At 46.5% G+C, this 16,084-nt stretch overlaps 1 protein-coding gene across 5 annotated transcripts in view; it reads left to right on the forward strand.

Moving 5' to 3' along the window:
- The first annotated feature begins 1,184 nt into the window (after window positions 1–1,184).
- The window catches only part of CHD9 (chromodomain helicase DNA binding protein 9), a 275,732-nt gene continuing 260,832 nt past the window's right edge, over window positions 1,185–16,084 (forward strand). For 2 of the 5 annotated variants that reach the window (XM_054453482.2, XM_054453487.2), the window contains exon 1: window positions 1,514–1,792. The gene's annotated coding sequence lies outside the window, so the exon portion shown is untranslated. Of the gene's footprint in view, window positions 1,793–8,743; window positions 8,926–16,084 lie in introns of all 5 variants that reach the window. The other 3 variants (XM_054453479.2, XM_054453480.2, XM_054453475.2) reach the window with 3 other exon arrangements.

Below are 16,084 nucleotides of genomic sequence, written 5' to 3' on the forward strand. Positions count from 1 at the left end.
CCTCTGCCCTTGATATTCACTTTGACCAGATTACACCAGGACAGAGAGTCCAAAGGTTAAATAGGCGCTCACTCACACACACACACACACACACACACACACACTCTCACACTGGGCTAGAACAATGACAGAGCATCCTGGGGAGGCAGAGTGGGGGGCCAGGGGGAGGGGGAGAGGAGGATTGCAGGCCTCACTTTCACAAATCGCCTGAAATTTCCACTGAAGGCATTATCTCCAAATGTTGCCACAGAGATAAACTGCCAGGATTAAAAGAAAACGTGAAGACGTTCCCATAGAACTCTGTAATGCTTGTATCCATCACCAGGACTGTCTGCCCTTGGCGCCCTAAACATAGATTTATTTATTTATTTATTTTGAGGCAGGGTCTCACTCTGTCACCCAGGCTGGAGTGCAGTGGTGCGATCTCGGCTCACTGCAACCTCCTCCTTCCGGGTTCAAGGGATTCTCCCACCTCAGCCTTGGAGTAGTTGGGATTACAGGCACCTGCCACCACACCCGGCTAATTTTTGTATTTTCTGTAGAGACTGGGTTTTGCCACGTTGGCTAGGCTGGTCTCAAATTCCTGACCTCAAGCGATCCTCTTGCCTCAGCCTTCCAAAGTGCTGGGATTACAGGCGTGAGCTACAGTGCCTGGCCCTAAATATAGATATTTTTAATAAATCCTCTACTTATCCCACAACGAGCTCAATTGCTTTGCATTAGATCGTTGGGTGTGTTAAAAGTATTAATGTGTTACATTAAATGTGAATTCAACAAGAGCAGAGATTTTTGTGTTTTGTTCTTCATTGTATCCCTTGATTGTAGAAAAGTTGCACATAGTAGGTGCTCAGTTAATCGTTGTTAAATGAAGAAATAAATGAAATATAAACACATTAAATGTCCACCATATTTGTAAGCGTTTTGGCATGTCTTCATTGAAAGAATACCAGGCAGCTGGGAGCCATAGTTTACACTGGTAATCCCAGTGCTTTGGGAGGCTGCAGGTGACAGGATCGCTTGAGGCCAGGAGTTCAAGAGCAGCCAGGGCAACATAGAGAGACCTTGTCTCTACAAAAACAAAACAAAACAAAACAAAAAACAAAAAACAATTCCCTTAAGCCGCCCCTTCCCCCTCCACTGCTCAGAGAAGGCCTTCCAGCAGAGCAGAGCACGAGGTCGCTGGCACACACCCATCCTCCACCAGCCCTGGCCTCTGTAGAGCAAGCCAGCAGAGCAGGCTGTTTCTCTCATTCAGGGACGGTTTAGGGGGTGGCAGAAAGAAAGGGTTGCTGATAGGCGAAGGGCCTCCCTGGGTTTGAGAGAACCCCAGCCTCGGATGGTCCCAGCACATTTAAAAGAGAATCAGTGCCAAAGCGGGGGTGCACTGAAAGCTGCTGGATGAAGGGAAAGATCCCTGAGCTCAGCCCGGAAAACCGGAGGATGGATACCAGGCCGAGGGCCAGGGCCTGGCCGTCCCTCTGTACCCCAAGAGAAAGTTCACCAAGTTCAGATCCCAGTGCCCTGCAGCGGGTGAAGGTGGTCCCGCCCCAGGCCGGATCTGGCCACAGGGCTGGCGGCGCGTTGGAAAACTGCCCACGTGGGAAGCCCTGGCTGCATTTCCGCCCTGGACTGCGCTCCCGCCTGCCAGCGCGGTCCCTGCGCAGCCGCCCCGCGCCCACTAGGTGGCGCCTGCGCTCTAGTGGGCGCTTCACAGGCGCGGCGACAGCGACAGCGACAGCTCGAACCTGAGTCCCAGGATTCCAGGGACTGGAGGGCAGCGCTGGCAGCCAAGGTAGGATTCCTGAGCCCCGGGCGTCTCCCTGGAGCCTCTGAGGTTGGGGTGGACAGTGGGGCAGCCCCTGGGCACCGCTTGCGGTCTGCAGAGATAACTGGAGGAGTCGGGGCGGCAGCACGTGTTGTAGCCGGGAGGGGGGACCCAGAGATCCGCAGTCTCGGAGCTGGGCCTAGAGCAAGGCAGAGCACCAGGTCGCTGGCACGCTCGCATCCTCCCCAACCCTCGCCTCCCAGAGCATGCCCGAATCCCCAAGCCGCGCGTCCTCGAAGCGGAAAGCAGCCACTGTCGCCCAGAGCCACTCCAGGGTGGCAGCCGAGTGCTGATAAGGTCCAGAGCACCACTTCTTAAACTTGTCTGCACGTTGGCGTTGCTTGGGGAGCATTAAAAAAATACCGATGCCCTAGTTCCACCCCCCCAGAGACTCAGATGTGATTGGTCTGGGTGGGGGACTGGACATCTGGGTATTAAAATGTTTGCAAGAGATTCCAGCTGGCAGCCAAATTTGAGGACCCTTGATCTAAGGAGTTGGAGCAAAACGGAGGACATTTGTTTGTTCTAACCTAGAATGCTGATGATTCCCTCCTCCTTTTCTCCAATTCGCCCTCCTCCTCCTTTCTCATGTGCCTTTTAAGCAGGAAATGCCTCTGCCTTTGTACTGTCAAACCCAAGATAACAAACTAACCATCCCCCACCCCCCACAGTAGGGCTGGTTCTGAAAGGGTTGAACTCGAAAGTGGGCAAGAACAGAAGGACACCAGTGTGGAATGTGAGAGAAGACTCTTAGGGGTTTACGGATAGGAAGGGGGTTCCTCCCCACTCTGATCCCAGAGAAGATCAGGAGACTGGCTGGAGCTGTCTTCCTCATTTTGGCAAACCTAGCTGATCAGGCAGTGAGAGGCCTTATAACGAGAAAGGGCCCTTTTACAACTAGTAAAAATGAGCCCTTATGTTTGTTTGTTTGTTTGTTTTATAGAGATGGGGCCTCACTATATTCCCCAGGATGGTCTCAAACTCCTAGGCTCAAGCCATTCTCCAGCCTGGGCCTCCCAAAGTGCTGGGATCACAGGCATGAGCCACTGCGCCCCGCCGACCCGTTATGTTTAACAGCAGTGTTACTAGCGTGGGCTTAGAATCCCCGCCATAGGCAGCCCTTCCTTTGTGACCTTGGAAACTCACTGAACCATCCTGAGCTTCAGTTTTTGTATCTGCAAAATGGGTGTGAAAATAGGGTTGCCTTGGGAATTATTCACAATAAAAGCTACTGTTTACTAAGGGTTCACCCTGTGCTAGAGGCTTTCTGTGCAGGGCCAAGTTAGACTCCTGACCATAACTTCCAAGGTAGTACTATGAATACTGCATTTGATAGACGAGGAAACTGAGGCTCAGAGAGGCCAATGATCTTGCTCGAAGTTATATAATTAATAAGAAGCATGTCCCGTATTTGAACCCAGGCAGTCTGCTCTTGAGCTCAGGTGCAAAAGAACAATACTCTGCTGTTTCCCTTGTTGACCAGGACAGCGTGCACGGGGCAGGCACGTGGTGTGTCTTCACAAACACTAGCTATCACTGCTGTGAGCTGAGCACTTCCACTGAATTGACTCATTCGCTCATTGGAAATACATTTATTATTGAGAGCCTACTGTGGGCCAGGCAGTTTTCCAGATGCTAGAGATAAAATGTGAGTAAGACAGAATTCAGCCAGCCCCGAATGAGAGAAACGGGAGGAAAGTGCAGTAGATTTTCATTATTCACAAGTTCTAAATTTGCAAATTCTTCCCTGTAATCCCAGCACTTTGAGAGGCTGAGGCAGGAGGATCACTTGAGGCTAGGAGTTTCAGATCAGCCTGTGCAACAGAGCAAGGCCCTGTTTGCTTAAAAATTATATACATTGAATAATTTTTTTAAAAAATTTGTTTGTGGCCAGGCATGGTGGCTCATGCATATAATCCAGTACTTTGGGAAGCTGAGGCAGAAAGATTACTTGAGGCTAGGAGTTCCAGATCAGCCTGGGTAACACAGTAAGACCCCATCTCTTTATTTTAAAAATTATATAATTAAAGAATTTTTTTAAAAATGTGTTTGTGGCCGGGTGTGGTGGCTCACACCTGTAATCCTAGCACCTTGGGAGACTGAGGTGTGAGGTTAGGAGTTTGAACTTAAGAGTTTGAGACCAGCCTGATCACTTGAGCTTAGGAGTTTGAGACCAGCCTGGACAGCATAGCGAGACCTTGGCTCATTTAAATAAATAAAAAAAAAAAAAGAAAAAAGAAAAAAGGCCGGGTGCAGTGGCTCATGCCTGTAATCCCAGCACTTTGGGAGGCCGAGGTGGGTGGATACCTGAGGTCAGGAGTTCAAGACCAGCCTGGCCAACATGGCAAAACCCCGTCTCTACTAAAAATACAAAAAATTAGCTGGGCGTGGTGGTGAGAGCCCGTAATCCCAGCTGCTTGGGAGGCTGAGGCAGGAGAATTGCTTGAACCTGGGAGGTGGAAGTTGCAGTGAGCCAAGATGACGCCATTGTACTCCATCCTGGGCAACAAGAGCGAAACTCCATCTCAAAAAAAAAAAAAAAAAAAAGAAAAAGAAAAAAGAAAAAAAAGTTTGTGTAACTTCCAAATCAATATCCATGACACTTTCACAGTCATACATGGATGCACATAGAATAGTGAAAAAGTTGAGTCACCCAACGTGCACATCTCCAGCCAAGGGCAAACAGGAGGACACGCTGCTTTCTGGTTTCAGCTCTTGTGCTATAAACAAGTGTCCCTTTTGTGGTGTACTTAGTGCCACATTTTTTGCATGTTTGTGCGTTTTTGTTTGTGATGTCGCTGTTTGAAATGGCCCCAAGTGTACTGTTGACGTACTGTCTATTGTCCCTAAGCATGAGAAGGCTGTGCTGTGCCTTACAGAGAAAGCATGTCTGTTGGGTAAGCTTCGTTCAGGCATGAGTTATAGTGCAGTTGGCTGAGTTCAATGTTAATGAATAATATGTAAATATATCAACAATATATATCAATAAGGTGTCTTTTGTTTTTGTTTTTGTTTTTTTGAGACGGAGTCTCACTCTGTCTCCCAGGCTGGGATGCAGTGGCATGATGTCAGCTCACTGCAGTCTCTACCTCCAGAGTTCAAGTGATTCTCCTGCCTCAGCCTCCCATGTAGCTGGTACTACAGGCACATGCCACCACGCCCAGCTAATTTTTGTATTTTTAGTAGAGACGGGGTTTCACCATGTTGGCCAGGCTGGTCTCGAACTCCTGACCTCAGGTGATCACCCACTTTGGCCTCCAAAGTGCTAGGATTACAGGCTCGAGCCACAGCACCTGGCCTATAAAGTGTCTTTAAACAGAAACACACATAAACAAAGGTTATGCATTGATCTGCCAGGCAGAAGGTGGGGTGAGGAAAAGATGTTTCTGGCAGAAAGGTCAGCATGTACAGAGATAGCCAAGAGCTTGGCAAGGCCAGGGGACTCAAAGAGAGCCAGTGGGCAGGGAGTGTGGTGGTCAAAGGGAGAGAGGCTGGGGCCAGGCGGCGCAGTGTCTTGTGGGCAGCTCTCATTTCATCCGATTAGCACAGTAATCCTGGCAGGTTGGACAGGATCATTTCCGCCTTTGAGAGATGATGAAATTGACGTTCCACGCTGTTAAATGACTTGCCCAAAGTTGCATTGCTGGTAAGCAGCAACACCCCCCACCCGCCAACTTAATCTAATGTTGACCAGACATTTGGGTTTTTTGTTTTGTTTTGTTGGTTTTTGGTTTCTTTTGTTGTTGTTTTAAGACACAGGGTCTTGCTCTGTCACCCATGCCTCCTGCAGTGGTATGATCATAGCTACTGCAGCCTCAACCTCCTGAGCTCAAGGGATCCTCCCACCCAGCCAAGTAGCTGGGGCTACAGGTGTACACCATCATGCCCAGCTAATTTTTTAAGTAGGGTCTTGCTGTGTTGCCCAGACTGGTCTCCAACTCCTAGACTCAAGTGTTTCTCCTGCCTTGGCCTCTCAAAGCACTGGGATTACAAGCATGATCTACCTTACCTGGCCAACATTTGGGTATTGATCAGAAATCTCAGGACATGGGCTGGAGGTTTGGTTTGTTCTGGGGAGAAATCAGTAACTAAGTGGTGGTGAAAGCGATCAAGTGTGGATGAAACCACGTGGGATAGTGGCAGGGTGTGGAGAAGAAAATTTCTCATGTCCTTTAAAAAAGAAAAATATTCCTGGTGGCTGGGCACAGTGGCATATGCCTGTAATCCCAGCACTTTGGGAAGCAGAAGTGGGAGGAATGCTTGAGGCCAAGAGTTCAAGACTAGCCTGGGCAACATAGTGAGACCCCCCACCTCTATCTTTAACAACAAGAAAAATGGAAAAAAAATTTAATCAAAATATATTACTGTATAAAGACATGAATGCCTCTGTGAAAGAGTCTTAGGTACTTGCGGAGGGTGAGAGTAATGACCATGGTCATAAAGATGTGGCAAAAGGAAATGTGAGGTTCTGATTCAAACTTCCCCCAGATACTAGGTCTGGGCATCGGCCTCCCCACTCATGGGGCAGCCAGGCCTCAATCTGCCTCTTGTCTCTGCGGGATAATGACCTTGAACAGGCATCAGCAAACTTTTTCTGTAAAGGTCCAGAGAGTAAATATTTTGAGCTTTATGGACCATAGGGTTTCGGTTGCAACTGCAGTAAATTCTCATTTAATGTCCTCGATAGGTTCTTAGAACTGCAACTTTAAGCAAAATGACGTACAGCAAGTCCTCAAGTAACGTCGTTTCTTGTAATGTTGATGAGAAACTGCCACTGTAGAGTAAAAGCAGCCGTAGATGTTATGTAAACAAATGAGTATATCTGGGTTCCAATAAAGCTTTATGGACACTGAAGTTTTGAATTTCACATAATTTTTCTGTGTCACAAAATATTATTCTTTAAACATTTTTTTCAACCATTTAAAAATGTAAAAACTGGCCAGGCATGGTGGCTCATATCTGTGATCCCAGGACTTTGGAAGACCAAGGAGGGAGGATTGCTTGGGGCCAGGAGTTCAAGACCAGCCTGGGCAACATAGCAAGACCCCCCCCATCTCTACAAACAAACAAACAATAAATAAATAATGTAAAAACCATTCTTAGCTCACAGGCTATACAAAAACAGGCAGTAGGCTGGATGTGGCCTGTGGGCTGTAGTTTGCTGACTCCTGATCCAGAATAATGAGACCTGAGGATCAGAAGGGTACAAGGTAGGTTGAGTGCAGTGGCTCATGCCTGTAGTCCCAGCACTTTGTGAAGCTGAGGCAGGAGGATTGCTTGGGGCCAGGAGTTCAAGGCCAGGCTGGGCAACATAGTGAGACCTCATTTGTATTTTTAAAATTTTAAAAATTAGCTGGGGCCTGGATTGGTGGCCCACACCTGTAATTCTAGAACTTTGGGAGGCTGAGGTGGGAGGATTACTTGAGTCTAGAAGTTCCAGACCAGCCTGGGCAATATAGCAAGACCCCATATGTACAAAAAAATGAAAAATTAGCCAGGTGTGTCAGTGCACCCGTAGTCCCAGCTACTCAGGAGGCTGAGGTAAAAGAATCAATTCAGCTGAGGAGTTTGAGGTTGCAATGAGCCATGATCATGCCACTACGCTCCAGCCTGGGCAACTGAGGGGGACCCTGTCTCAAAAAACAAACAAACAAAAATTAGCTGGGCATGGTGGCATGCACCTGCAGTCCCAGCTACTGGGGAGGCTGACAGGGGAGGATCACTTCAGACCAGGAGTTTGAGACTATAGTGAGCCATGATTGCACCACCGCACTCCAGCCTAGGTGACAGGGCAAGATGTTGTCTCTTTTTTTGAGACGGAGTTTCACTCTTTCGCCCAGGCTGAAGTGAAATGGCATGATCTCAGCTCACTGCAACCTCCTTCCCCCGGGTTCAAGCGATTCTCCTGCCTCAGCTTCCCAAGTAGCTGGGATTATAGATGCCCACTGCCATGCCTGGCTAATTTTTGTATATTTAGTGGAGATGGGGTTTCGCCATGTTGGCCAGGCTGGTCTCGAACTCCTGACCTCAGGTAATTCACCCGCCTCGGCCTCCCAAAGTGCTAGGATTACAGGCATGAGCCACCGCGCCTGGCCAAGATGCTGTCTCTTTAAAACAAACAAACAAACAAAAAAGACACACAAAAGGAATACTAAGTGTTCATCTAATTTGAGTCCTTACCTGACCTGTGAATCTCCATTGAACATTCTCAGCCATTTCTTGAGTCCTCAGTAAGATGGAACTTCACATCTCACTGGGCAACTCATTCCACTGACAGAAGTTTAAAGCTGTGTCATAGTTGTAGTTCCCCCAAAGCAGATCATGAGAAAAGGATTCAGGTGCCAGAAATGTATTTGGGAAATGATCCCAGGAAGCCCAGTGAGAGTGAAATTAACTGAGAAAGGGAGAAAAGCCAATAAAAAAGGTGTTGATGAGTGAGTTACCACTGGGCAATTGGGTCTCCATCCCTCAGGGACCCTTAGCAAGACTATAGAAAATATTTCAGAAGTGTCCCACGAAAAGGCAGGGAGACTGGGGTATATCCTCGACTCTCATCCCTCATTATTGAGGGTTGTCTCGCTAACTGTCTGCTGTGCACACCCTGAGGCCAGAAAATAACTTAAAGCAGAAGTGAGAGGTAGCCCAGGGCATCTGGAAATGTCTGCAGGTAACCTCGGGTGAGCTGAGGAGTATGGGTGGGGCACCCATAGTGTCTCCAACAAACTGTTTCTGACTTTGCTAAGATGTGCAACTCATACCACAAGGGGTCTTGTGAGATGACTTTGGTGTGGCACAGAGAAAGACATGGTGCCCAAGAGCACAAAGTCTCAGAATAGGAAAGGGATTTTTCCCTTTTGAGCTGTCTCTTTGATCCTGCTCTGCCTGCCTCTCACCCCTGGGGCTGCCCTCTCTCCCCAGAACAGGTGCTCCACCCACGCTGGCCTTTCACTTCCTCCAACTTGTGGGACTGGGACTCTTGCTTCTGACTGCAGTCAACAGAAGTCTGGGCAAAGTACTAGAATGCTACTGTAACACTTGATTGTCTCCCCTTTCATTGGAAAGACAGCAGTCCTCCAGTTCAGGGCATTTAAGAGGCAACAGTAAGTGTGACCATTTAATAACATTGTTAAAACTGTAACAATCTAATAACATTGTTTGCTGTTATGTTTATCTTTACAGTTTCCACCTGTACATGGCTTTTCATGTATGGTAGTAATATAACGTTTCTCTTAAAATAAATGTATATAAATCGTGTGTCCATTTAAAGAAAAATATTAAATAAGAGTATTGATGGTATGAGGATAGAATAAAATATAATAGGCCAGGTGCAGTGGCTCACGCCTGTAATCCTAATACTTTGGGAAGTAGAGGCAGTGAGATCACTTGAAGCCAGGAGTTGGACACCAGCCTGGGTAACATAGTGAGACCCATCTCTACAAAACATTTTAAAAATTACCTAGGTGTAGTGATGCGTGCCTGTAATCCAGCTACTCAGGAGGCTGAGGTAGGAGGATGGTTTAAGCCCAGGAGTTCGAGGTTACAGTGAGCTATGATCGTGCCACTGCACTCCAGCCTGCACTTCAGCAAGACCCCAATTATTAAAAAAAAAAAAAAAAAAAAAAATTTATAGGGCCGGGCGCGATGGTTCACGCCTGTAATCCCAGAACTTTGGGAGGTGGAGGAGGGTGGATCACCTGAGGTTGGGAGATCGAAACCAGCCTGACCAACATGGAGAAACCCTATCTCTACTAAAAATACAAAATTAACCAGGCACATGCCTGTAATCCCAGATACTCGGGAGGCTAAGGGGAGAATCGCTTGGACCCGGGAGGCAGAGGTTGTGGTGAGCCAAGATCGAGCCATTGCAGTCTAGCCTGGGCAACAAGAGTGAAACTCCGTCTCAAAAAAATAAAAAATAAAAGAATTTTATTAAAAAAAAAAAAAAAAAAAATATATATATATATATAAAATACCCACCACTTATTGAGTACTTACTAAGTGCTGGATGCTCTTCTAAGCACCTTCCATGCATCACTCAAATCATTCAATTAATCCTCACCAATATGGGTTAAGTACTATTTGAGGTAGGGACTCTTTGCCCCATTTTACTACTGAGCAAACAGGCATAGGGAAGTTAAATAACTTGCCCAAAGTTATATAGCTAGGAAGTCATGAGCTGGAAAATAAACCCAGGTGGTCCTGCTCCAGATTTGTGCTCTAAATTGCAGAATTATGCTGCTTCTCATAAATTTCACACACACACACACACACACACACACACACACACACACACACACAAAATGTGAAGGTGATATTTGAATAACTGAAGTTAGGGGAAAACTACCCTAAAAGGTTCCCCTTTTTTATCTGTCTCCCTGTATCTACTGCCCTTCGGTTGCCATACTTTTTCTTTTTCTTTTTTTTTTATTTTTCTTTTTATTTTTTTGAGACAGAGTTTCGCTCCGTCACCCAGGCTGGAGTGCAGTGGCGCCATCTTGGCTCACTGCAAACTCCGCCTCCTGGGTTCACACCATTCTTCCGCCTCAGCCTCCTCGGTAGCTGGGACTACAGGCGCCCGCCACCACACCTGGCTAATTTTTTGTATTTTTAGTAGAGACGGGGTTTCACCATGTTAGCCAGGCTGGTCTCCATCTCCTGACCTCGTGACCTGCCCACCTCAGCCTCCCAAAATGCTGGGATTACAGGCATGAGCCACCACGCCTGGCCTTTTTTTTTTTTTTTTTTTTTTTTTTTTTTTTTAAGAAAGACAGGGTCTCACTCTGTTGCCTAGGCTGGAGTCCAGTGCTGTGATCATAGCTCACTGCAGCTTAAACTTCTAGGCTCTGACCATCCTCCCACCTCAGCCTCCAGAGTAGCTGGGGGTACAGACATGAGCCACCATGCCCAGCTAATTTTGTTTTTGGTAGAAACAGGTCTGGCTGTGTTGCCCAGGCTGGTCTCAAACTCCTGGCCTCAAATGATCCTCCTGCCTCAGCCTCCCAAAGTTCTGGAATTACAGGCATGAGCCACCATATATGGCCTGGTTGGCATATTTTCTTTAGAGCCTCAGAAGATCAATCTATTCCCTTTTCGTCACCACAGTTCTTCAGATATTTGATGACAGAGAACTGGTTGGCCTTCCCAGATCTTCTGTGCTCTAGATTAAACATTGTCAGTTCCTTCTACTCGTTTCTGTTGCATGTTCTTGGCATCTTCCCCCCCAGCACAGGGCCTCTTTTTTATTCTTGTTTCTTCAACAGAACCTATAAAGTTATTTTGTTGTCGTAGCACTTTTTTTTGCAGATTTCCCACAGCTCATTCCAGGGGCTCAGGGTAGGGAGGATGTGATTGGGGTGACTGACATGGCAAAGGGCAGCTTGAGAGTGACATCAAAAAGGGGGGCCAGCTGTCAATCAGGGAAAAGCCCCCTAGGGCCAGCAGTACAGTGGGCTGGAGGCTGGTGAACCTGGTTCTCTGCAGGCCAGAGATGAAGGTTCTTCAGCGCACTTGGAGCTAACCAGGCTGAAAGAGGTGGACTAACCAAATTCACCAGAGCCTTGTGAGGAAACCAGGCTGCAAATGTATTAAATCACAAGGGAGGCTGGGCACAGTAGCTCATGCCTGTAATCCCAGCACTTTGGGAGGCCAAGGTGGGTGGATCACCTGAGGTCAGGAGTTTGAGACCAGCCTGGCCAACATGGTGAAACCCCGTCTCTACTAAAAATAGAAAAATTACCCAGGTGGCACTGCTACTTGCGAGGCTGAGGCAGGAGAATCAGTTGAACACAGGAGTCGGAGGTTGCAGTGAGCTGAGATCGCACCATTGCACTCCAGCCTGGGCGACAGAGCAAGACTCTGCCAAGAAAGAAAGAAAGAAAGAGAGAGAGAGAAAGAAAGAGAGAGGGAGGGAGAAAGAAATTACATGGGGAGAAGCAACTGCAAAGCAGTCTGAAACCTCCATGCCGACTTGTCAGCACACTCTTTCTCCTGTGGGAAAGTCAGAATCTAGTTAGAAGTTTGGTTTTCGTGGAATCAAAGCAAGGTGAGCAAAATGAATGATTTTAATCGCCAGGAGAGCCTAAGATATTTGTACCCTCTGAGGGATACAAGAGTCTAGAGTGGCAGCACTGCTAGTATAATTCCCCCTTCCTGTGCTTGTGGTAGAAATGTCTGATCAATGACTGCATCTTTTCCTTCCTATTACTCCCTGGGCCAGCCCTAAGATTGTTAGCAAGAGAGTATTCTGACCCTGCGCAGTGGATCACGCCTATAATCCCAGCACTTTGGGAGACAAAGGGAGAAGGATTGCTTGAGCCCAGGAGTCCAAAATCAGCCAGGGCAATATAGTGACACCCCATCTCTACAAAAAAATTTAAAAATGAGCTGGATGTGGGGGCGAGCACCTGTAGTGCTGGGTGGGAGGCTGGGTGGGAGGATTGCTTGAGCCTGGGAGATTGAAGCTGCAGTGAACTCTGATCACACCACTGCACTCCAGCCTGGCAAACAAAGCCAGATCCTGTCTTAAATTGAAAAAAAAAAGAAAGGAAGAGAGTATTCCTGGAAGCTCTGGCCAGACCTCTGAGCTGCCTGTAATACTCAAGGAGGTTTTCAGAGTTTCTGCTACTCTGGACAATGTGGAAGACAATGACTCTCAAAGACTTGCTCCTTGGTACTGCTTTTTTGGAGCTCCTCATGCATCACCATTTCTCTCTACCTATGATTCCTTCAGCTTACGTTAATGCAATTGGCTCGCTTTTTGTTTTGTTGAGTCTTGATTTAATTTTCAGGCTTTGGTCTTCCAGCTTTGTCCAGAGACACATCCTGTCCTGTCCTTAAAGACTTCTGCAAATCAGTAATCACAGATGTTGTGTGCAGTTCACTGATATCTACTCTCCTCGTATTTTGGGGTGGCTTACTGCATACCCATGAGTAAGAACTTCTTGCAATCAACAGGCAATTTGCTGAGGTGCTGGGGTTTGTTCCATTATCAAACAAACTGGGATTCCTATCCCAGTTCCATCACTTACTGGTTGTGTGTGACCTTGGATGAGTTGCTTAACCTCCTGAGCCTAGTTTTCTCTGCTGAAATATAGAATCGGCAGCATCACAATTTTAAACTCTTACTACTGTTATCACTCTGTTACAACTGGGGCCTGGGGTACAAAGGAAAGCAACAAGTCAGCAGAGGAAATTTAGGCACTAAACCCAAGTCATTGAGTTTGCTGCTGTTTAACATTGGTTATGCTTAACTAAAGAGTTAGGAGTCTTAGTATTTTGAAGCAAGCAGACCTTTTACCAGCCTTAAAAAAATGTACATTATGTACATGGCCTCTCTTTCTACCCGAATAGAGAAATGGACTTACCTAAAAGAAAAATAAATGCATATGGAGAATCAGTGGCACCTGGAGCTGAGAGAGACCTTGAGCTCCTGGAGGAGAGGTGGCTCCTGCCTGGTCTCACAGGGGAAACCCAGCTCTTGCCCTAGGAAGGCTGCTAGTCTAATGAGAGAGGCACCATATTTAACCTCAGGGAGTCTAGGAGGAGAGCCATACAGTCTTCTTGGTGTGAGCTATAGCTTCTTCTCTGCAGGCATTGCTGTGTCCGCTCCTTCTCTTCAGTCAATCTGCAGTCAGGGACAGAGAGGCTGTCATCATTCACAAGTCCATTACACCTGTGTCAATGCATATTAGCAGGCCAGTTTCTGAGGATGTGACTCAGGAATTTGTTTTTGAAAGACTTTATATATTTTTGGTACAATTTAGATTTACAAAAAAAACATTGAGACAATACTATAGAATTCCCACATATTCCACATCCAATTTCCCCTATTATTATTATTTTTTTAATTTTGAGACAGGGTGTCTGTCTGTCACCCAGGCTGAAGTGCAGTGGTGAGATCTTGGCTCACTGCAACCTCTGTCTCCTGGGCTCAAGCCATCCTCCCACGTCAGCCTCCCAAGTAGCTGGGACTATAGGCGCACACCACTATGTCCAACTAATATTTTTATTTATGGTAGATATGGGGTCTTGCTGTGTTACCCAGGCTGGTCTTGAACTCCCGGGCTCATGCAGTCTGCCCGCCTTGACTTCCCAAAGTGTTGGGATTACAGACATGAGCCACAGAGCCAGTTTCTCCTGTTATTAACATCTTATATTGCTATGGTACATTTGTTACAATTAACTGATATTGATATTTGATATGGTACATTTGTTACAACCTGATATTGATACATTATTATTAACTAAAAATGTAGTTTATTCAGATTCCCTTAGTGTTTATTTAATGTTCTTTTTCTGTCCCAGGATGCCATCCGGAATACCAAATTACATTTATATCTTTTTTTTTTTTTATACCAACAAAAATGGGCTTGAAACCACTTTACATTTGTTTGTTGTGTGTCCTTAGTCTCCCATTGGCTGTGACATTTTCTATGAATTTTCTTGGTTTTGATGACCTGGAGAGTTTTGAGGAATACTGGTCAGATATATTATAAAATACCCCTCTACTGGAATTCATCTCATATTTTTCTCATGATTAGTGTTGTGGGTTTTGAAGCAGAAGACCACAGAAGTAAAGTGCCGTTTTTATCACATCACATCAAGCATCTGTACCATCAACATGACTTATTACCAGATGGCTAAGGTAGCGTTTGTCAGGTTTCTCCACTGTAAAGTTACTCATTTTCCTAGTGTTACTCTTTTCATAGTGTCCTCTTGGAAGGAAAACACTGAGCAGCCCACACTAGAGCCCAGGAGTTTGGGACTAGCCTGGGCAACATAGTGAGACCCCAACTCTACAGGAAAAAAAAAATTAGCTGGGCATGGTGGCATGTGCCTGTGGTACCAGCTACTTGGGGTGCTGAGGCAGGAGAATTGCTTGAGCCCAGGAGGTCAACGCTGCAGTGAGCTGAGATTGTGCCACTGTCCTCCAGCCTGGCACAGCCAGACCCTGTCTCAAAAATAAATAAATAAAAATTTGAAACTCATGTAGGCCTGGATTCCTACCCCACTTCCATCACTTACTGGCTGTGTTTGACCTTGGATATGTTGCTTAACCTCCTGAGCCTCAGTTTTCTCAGCTGAAATATAGAGCTAATATCACTACCTGCTGCTTAAGGTTATTAAATAACAGGCACATAGTAAGTCCTCTATGAATAGAAGTTGTTATTGTTGTTAGTCTGCCATTCAAGTTCCTTCTGGATCTGACTCCAGATCCAAACACCACTTTTCAAGGTTACAAGACAACAGGCTTGTGTGGCAGATATTCCTGCATCGAGTTGCATTCTCACTGGTCACATTCTCTTCCCCGCCGATCCAGCATTCTCTCCCACCTCTGCCTCTCAGTCACACAGTACTTCAGCTAAACACAGGGCCTGCTAAAGTGCCCTCTACCAAGCCACACATCTGCATATCCTCATTCTCTCAAACCCACCTTAAGCACCACTTCCTCTGTGACACCACCCAAGAGAGCCAGGCAAGAAGTCCTCTCTCCTCCTGGGAACTGTCACTGCACCCACTCCACTGTATTCCCTCATATTCTGCAGCCCTCATCACTTTTAACCCATTGTCAAAGCAAGGTGCACTATCCTCTCCCTGAACAATTCTCGTCTTTGTTCATCTTTCTCTCCCACCTGCACACACTGGGCTCAGTGCAAGCTTGTGGTCTTGTTTATACCTGCGGTAAGTTTTGACAAGACAAAGGAAGTAGGGGAAATGCCATATCCTGAATGCTAACTGGGCCTAACTGGGCAGCCTATGAGGGCCGAACTTTGCAGAGGTTGAGAGGCTGACCGTAGGTCACTCCCACTATTTTATGTATATCCACATATTTTATTGTGGTAAAATACACATGATATTGAAATTTACCATTTTAACCATCTTAATGCATTTTCTTATTTTATTTTATTTTATTTTATTTTTGAGACAGGGTCTTGCTCTATTGCCCAGGCTGTAGTGCAGTGGTGCCATCTTGGCTTACTGCAACCTCTGCCTCCCGGGTTCAAGCAATTCTTCTTGCCTCAGCCTCCAGAGTAGCTGGGATTACAGGCATGTGCCAGCACGCCCAGCTAATTTTTGTATTTTTACTAGAGACAAGGTTTCACCATGTTGGCCAGGCTGGTCTCAAACTCCTAACCTCAAGTGATCTACCTGCCTCGGCTTCCCAAAGTGCTGGGACTACAGGCATGAGCCACCGTGCCCGGCCTGCATTTTCTTTAGTTCAATGCATTACGTGCATTCACACTGTTGTACAACCATCAC

The sequence above is a fragment of the Pongo pygmaeus genome, chromosome 18 (assembly GCF_028885625.2).
Source record: "Pongo pygmaeus isolate AG05252 chromosome 18, NHGRI_mPonPyg2-v2.0_pri, whole genome shotgun sequence".
NCBI classification, from domain to species: Eukaryota; Metazoa; Chordata; class Mammalia; order Primates; family Hominidae; genus Pongo; species Pongo pygmaeus.